At 40.8% G+C, this 6,602-nt stretch overlaps 1 long non-coding RNA gene across 1 annotated transcript; it reads right to left on the minus strand.

Annotated features, from left to right (window-relative positions):
* Positions 1-4,251: 4,251 nt before the first annotated feature.
* LOC115187689 (uncharacterized) lies at positions 4,252-6,005 on the minus strand. The gene is made up of 2 exons (XR_003876111.1): positions 4,754-6,005; positions 4,252-4,342 (listed from the first exon to the last, which is right to left on the minus strand). It is a non-coding gene; the product is annotated as an uncharacterized LOC115187689 (long non-coding RNA).
* Positions 6,006-6,602: the final 597 nt, after the last annotated feature.

Genomic DNA, 6,602 nt, shown 5'->3' on the forward strand with positions numbered 1-6,602 from the left:
GCTAGACAATCTGGACCCTCTCTAAAATTATCTGCCGAAATTGTTACAACCCCTATTACTAGCCTGTTCAACCTCTCTTTCATATCGTCTGAGATTCCCATAGATTGGAAAGCTGCCGCGGTCATCCCCCTCTTCAAAGGGGGAGACACTCTAGACCCAAACTGCTACAGACCTATATCTATCCTACCCTTCCTTTCTAAGGTCTTCGAAAGCCAAGTTAACAAACAGATCACCGACCATTTCGAATCCCACCGTACCCACCGTACCTATGCAATCTGGTTTCAGAGCTGGTCATGGGTGCACCTCATGGGTGCACCATAACCGCCATCGATAAGAGACATTACTGTGCAGCCGTATTCATCGACCTGGCCACGGCTTTCGACTCTGTCAATCACCACATTCTTATCGGCAGACTAAACAGCCTTGGTTTCTCAAATGACTACCTCGCCTGGTTCACCAACTACTTCTCTGATAGAGTTCAGTGTGTCAGAGGGCCTGTTGCCCAGACCTCTGGCAGTCTCTACGGAGGTGCCACAGGGTTCAATTCTCGGGCCGACTCTCTTCTCTGTATACATCAATGATGTTGCTCTTGCTGCTGGTGATTCTCTGATCCACCTCTACACAGACGACACCATTCTGTATACTTTTGGCCCTTCTTTGGACACTGTGTTAACTAACCTCCAGACGAGCTTCAATGCCATGTGTAACCCTCTCACTAGGCTCGAATATGACTCTCACAATATTAACTTATGCAGAGTATCTCAGCAGCATGGGATGTTAGGTGAGAAGGACATCTCCAATAAGAATTCCTATTGTAAACTATTTAGGGTTATGACAATAGGGTATTAACTTCAGATTAAATGATTATAGGTTTCTGTTATTGAATCAGGATAGACCATCCCATGCATTAAATTAAATTGAAACAATCAATGACTCCACCAAGGCAATATACATAACGTTCCATATGTGTATTAAAACATTTTTAAACACAAATACATTTTCAGACACAACATCAAAATAAAAAAATAAAATAATCCCCAATGAGTCGTGCACAACCCGTGTCCAAATGATTTCAAGTTTGCTTAAATGAACCGTTGGCGCGCGTTGGCGCTCAAAAAAATGATGACACCCCAAAATATCCAGAAGCACCTCACGTTGTGGTTACTCACTGCTTGGTATATATTCCCTCAGCGAAGTATGGCAGTTCCATGCAGGTTTCCTCACAAAGTCCAAGGCAAGCACAGCTACCCATGCAGACAGTACTCCTTAGCCGTAACCGATATCCCATGGGAACACGAACTCGTTATGCTTCCCAAGCAATTATCTCCCGGTGTCACATGATGCTAGGCTAACCTCAATGCTGGCAAATACCTCCACGACGAGACGGTAATTTCAGTCTTTACTAAGTTTTAACAAAATTATAACAACTCTTTTATAAAATAAAACATGTATTTCCCTTCATATCCTAGTAGGTATGGGTTTTGTTCTAGTTCTGTCGTCTTCTTTTATAATTAATTTACCAACCGTTCTAAGGTAAAAACGTCCATCCTTTTCATCAACGTCTTTTTTCTCTCTTTTTTTTCCAGGCCTGCCGTTAACCAGGTCAACCCCCATTGGCCACAACTTAACAAGCGACCTTATTGGTCAAAACTTACACTTCAAAGTAAAACAAACTATTCACTTATACATTAAATAAATATGTATTCAAAAGCATAATGCATTAACAACATTACAGTTTAGGAGCAATTCAATCATCTTTTAAATATATAACCAATTAATTATAACAAATAAACTCAATACCTGGTTCAAACAAGGGTATTACACATGCAACTCTCCTTCCGTGGCCTCCAACTGCTCTTAAATGCAAGTAAAACTAAATGCATGCTCTTCAACCGATTGCTGCCCGCACCTGCTCGCCCGTCCAGCATCACTACTCTGGACGGTGCTGACTTAGAATATGTGGACAACTACAAATACATAGGTGTCTGGTTAGACTGTAAACTCTCCTTCCAGGCTCACATTAAGCATCTCCAATCCAAAATTAAATCTAGAATCGGCTTCCCATTTCGCAACAAAGCATCCTTCACTCATGCTGCCAAACATACCCTCGTAAAACTGACCATCCTACCGATCCTCGACTTTGGCGATGTCATTTACAAAATAGCCTCCAACACTCTACTCAACAAATTGGATGCAGTCTACCACAGTGCCCTCTGTTTTGTTACCAAAGCCCCATATACTACCCACCATTGCGACCTGTACGCTCTCGTTGGCTGGCCCTCGCTTCATACTCATCGCCAAACCCACTGGCTCCAGGTCATCTACAAGTCTCTGCTAGGTAAAGCCCTGCCTTATCTCAGCTCACTGGTCACTATAGCAGCACCCACCCGTAGCACGCGCTCCAGCAGGTATATCTCACTAGTCACCCCTAAAGCCAATTCATGCTTTGGCCGCCTTTCCTTCCAGTTCTCTGCTGCCAATGACTGGAACGAACTGCAAAAATCACTGAAGCTGGAGACTAATATCTCCCTCACTAGCTTTAAGCACCAGCTGTCAGAGCAGCTCACAGATCACTGCACCTGTACATAGCCCATCTGTAATATAGCCCATCCAACTACCTCATCCCCATACTGTATTAATTTATTTATTTTGCTTCTTTGCACCCCAGTATCTCTACTTGCACATTCATCTTCTGCACATCAATCACTCCAGTGTTTAATTGGTATGTTGTAATTACTTCGCCACCATGGCCTATTTATTGCCTTACCTCCCTTATCTTACCTCATTTGCACACACTGTATAAATATGTTTTTACTGTATTATTGACTGTATGTTTGTTTATTCCATGTGTAACTCTGTGTTGTTGTATGTGTCGAACTGCTTTGCTTTATTCTTGGCCAGGTCACAGTTGTAAATGAGAACTTGTTCTCAACGAGCCTACCTGGTTAAATAAAGGTGAAATAATTTTTTAATTAAAAAAACCCGATGGTCACTCTGACAGAGTGTCAGAGTTCCTCTGTGGAGATGGGAGAACCTTCCAGAAGGACATCCATCTCTGCAGCACTCCACCAATCAGGCCTTTATGGTAGACTGGCCAGACGGAAGTCACTCCTCAGTAAAAGGCACATGACAGCCCGCTTGGAGTTTGCCAAAAGGCACCTAAAGGACTCCGACCATGAGAAACAAGATTCTCTGGTCTGATGAAACCAAGATTAAATTTGTTGCCAAGCATCACGTCTGGAGGAAACTTGGTACCATCCCTACGGGGAAGCATGGTGGTGGCAGCATCATGCTGTGGGGATGTTTTTCAGCAGCAGGGACTGGGAGGCTAGTCAGGATCGAGGGAAAGATGAACGGAGCAAAGTACAGGGAGAGCTTTGATGAAAACCTGCTCCAGAGTGCTCAGGACCTTAGACTAAACCCTAAGCACAGAGCCAAGACAATGCAGGAGTGACTTCGGGACAAGTCTATGAATGTCCTTGAGTGGCCCAGCCAGAGCCTGGACTTGAACCCGATCAAACATCTCTGGAGAGACCGGAAAATAGCTGTACAGCAACGCACCCCATCCAACCTGACAGAGCTTGAGAGGCTCTGCAGAGAACAATGGGAGAAACTCCCCAAATACAGGTGTGCCAAGAAGACTTGATGCTGTAATCGCTGCCAAATGTGCTTCAACAAAGTAGTGAGTAAAAGGTCTGAATACTTTTGTAAATGTGATATTTCATTTTTTTATTTTTTATAAATTAGCAAAAAAAACAAAAAAACAGTTTTGCTTTGTCATGATGGCGTGTTGTGTGTAGATTGATGAGGGGAAAAAAACTATTGAATACATTTTAGAATAAGGCTGTAACGTAACAAAATGTGGAAAAAGTCAAGGGGTCTGAACACTTTCCGAAGGCATTGTATGTTTCAATCATTTTGGTTTACAGAAATATGGGTGCGTATAATTTTGTTATTGGCCATATTCCACAAAGTGAATTTAAAGAGTAATCATATTGATTTGAACATCAACCAATGTCTACAGGACAGGGTTAGTAGTATCTTTGATAGCCAGGGTGTGTCCCAAATGGCACCCATTTCCTATATAGTGCACTAACTTTGGGCTCTGGTCAGTTGTAGTGCACTATAAAGCGAAGAGGGTGCCGTTTGGGACGCATTCTTTGTGATTTAATGTCTTCATTCCCTTCTTGTTTTAGATTTACTGTTGTAAGTTACCTGATAGCTTCATACTGTAGTAAGTTACCTGATAGCTTCATACTATAGTAAGTTACCTGATAGCTTCATACTGTAGTAAGTTACCTGATATCTTCATACCTGATAGCTTCATACTGTTGTAAGTTACCTGATAGCTTCATATTGTAGTAAGTTACATGATATCTTCATACTGTAGTAAGTTACCTAATAGCTTCATACTGTAGTAAGTTACCTGATATCTTCATACCTGATATCTTCATACTGTAGTAAGTTACCTGATAGCTTCATACCTGATAGCTTCATACCTGATAGCTTCATATTGTATTAAGTTACCTGATAGCTTCATATTGTAGTAAGTTACCTGACAGCTTCATACTGTAGTAAGTTACCTGATAGCTTCATACCCGATAGCTTCATACTGTAGTAAGTTACCTGATAGCTTCGTACTGTTGTAAGTTACCTGATAGCTTCATACTGTAGAAAGTTACCTGATCGCTTCATACTGTTGTAAGTTACCCGATAGCTTCATACTATAGTAAGTTACCTGATAGCTTCATACCTGATAGCTTCATACTGTAGTAAGTTACCTGATAGCTTCATACTGTAGTAAGTTACCTGATAGCTTCATACTGTTGTAAGTTACCTGATAGCTTCATACTGTAGTAAGTTACCTGATAGCTTCATACTGTAGTAAGTTACCTGATAGCTTCATACTGTTGTAAGTTACCTGATAGCTTCATACTGTTGTAAGTTACCTGATAGCTTCATACTGTTGTAAGTTACCTGATAGCTTCATACTGTTGTAAGTTACCTGATAGCTTCATACTGTAGTAAGTTACCTGATAGCTTCATACTGTAGTAAGTTACCTGATAGCTTCATATTGTAGTAAGTTACCTGATAGCTTCATACTGTAGTAAGTTACCTGATAGCTTCATACTGTAGTAAGTTACCTGATAGCTTCATACCTGATAGCTTCATACTGTAGTAAGTTACATGATAGCTTCATACTGTAGTAAGTTACCTGATTGCTTCATACTGTAGTAAGTTACCTGATTGCTTCATACTGTAGTAAGTTACCTGATAGCTTCTCCTGCAGTGAGTTCTACTTCACCTTTTATCGGGGGCTTTCTGTGGTTCTTCTGGACGTTATACAACGTTTTACAGTGGTTCTTCTGGACGTTATACAACGTTTTACAGTGGTTCTTCTGGACGTTATACAACGTTTTACAGTGGTTCTTCTGGACGTTATACAACGTTTTACAGTGGTTCTTCTGGACGTTATACAACGTTTTACAGTGGTTCTTCTGGACGTTATACAACGTTTTACAGTGGTTCTTCTGGACGTTATACAACGTTTTACAGTGGTTCTTCTGGACGTTATACAACGTTTTACAGTGGTTCTTCTGGACGTTATACAATGTTTTACACTGTAAAGGGTGGTGGAGGGAGAGCCACTGACATTGAACTACAGGTATAGTGAACCTGTCCAATTAACTTAGTTGTAATTGGGTTGTATGTGTTGTATGTACAATACCTGAATTATAGATTGGTGTTTTTCCATGTTAAATCATTACAGCCCAATGACCCTCTAAAATGTCTCTGATTCACTTTCATCAGTTATTTGTATGAATGACATCCCATGTAAAACTCAAACCTCAACTTGCAATATGTCACCTGAGAATACATTGTATCTTCACGTGACATGAATCATTAAAATGTATATTTTCATACTTTTAATTCAGGCAAATCAGAGAAATCATGGTACTATCAAGTGAAAAAGCTAGAGTCAAGATCATCAGTGATTATGGACCAGTGCCATAGGTTCAGCAGTAGATGAACCTGTGCACATGAATGTGGACATTACTCTACATTCTGTAACTACCTGGCCTCACTACCCACTCATGTGTACCTGTCTTACTTTAGACTGAATTCTCACAGGTGTCTCTCTTTTCTTTCAGTTTCAAATTATATATATTTTCTTATAGCCAAAATAAAGTATTTTACAGAACTCAGGAATTGTGTGTGTGTGTGTGTGTGTGTGTGTGTGTGTGTGTGTGTGTGTGTGTGTGTGTGTGTGTGTGTGTGTGTGTGTGTGTGTGTGTGTGTGTGTGAGTGTGTGTGTGTGTGTGTGTGTGTGTGTGTGTGTGTGTGTGTGTGTGTGTGTGTGTGTGTGTGTGATTATCATAAAACTGTTTATCATCAAAGAAAGCAATTGGATATTTTCTAATTCATAGAGAGAGGAGGGAGAGAGAGGAGGGAGAGAGGAGGGAGAGAGAGAGACAGAGAATAGAATGAATAGAGATTATTAGACTGTTGTTTGCATCTTGCCAATAATCAGGTGAACTGGCAGAGAAACAGACACCGCCCATTGACTGTTTTTTCCTGAGATATGTATGTGCTAAAATAT

Source organism: Salmo trutta, unplaced genomic scaffold (genome assembly GCF_901001165.1).
Source record: "Salmo trutta unplaced genomic scaffold, fSalTru1.1, whole genome shotgun sequence".
NCBI lineage: Eukaryota > Metazoa > Chordata > Actinopteri > Salmoniformes > Salmonidae > Salmo > Salmo trutta.